Here is a 358-nt window from a genome sequence, read left to right on the forward strand (position 1 = left end):
AAAACAAAAAGAACAGAGGAGAATATGCGACAGGGACCGTACGTGGTCCAGAGGGACAAAAAGACTCATAGCTGGCCCTCAGGGGACAGTCTGCTGACCCCAACGAGACCGTTCCCAAAGCCCCCAGGGCAGTAGGGTCTAGTGTGTCTGGTCCTGGACAGCCCCTTTCGCGGCAAGGGTCCCTGCTCCAGTTCTGCCCGGACACTGACTGGCCCGTCGCGGGCTTCTGGAGTTGGGGCTGGGGCTGGATGCCTGCTGCCGCCCAGTGGACACCACCGGGTTCCAGCTTAGCTGGACCACCAGTGACCTAGATGGGCTTTTAGGAGATCCTCTGTGACTCGAGGGCCCATGAAGCCAG

Source organism: Pteropus vampyrus, unplaced genomic scaffold (genome assembly GCF_000151845.1).
Source record: "Pteropus vampyrus isolate Shadow unplaced genomic scaffold, Pvam_2.0 Scaffold291, whole genome shotgun sequence".
In the NCBI taxonomy this organism is placed as follows: domain Eukaryota; kingdom Metazoa; phylum Chordata; class Mammalia; order Chiroptera; family Pteropodidae; genus Pteropus; species Pteropus vampyrus.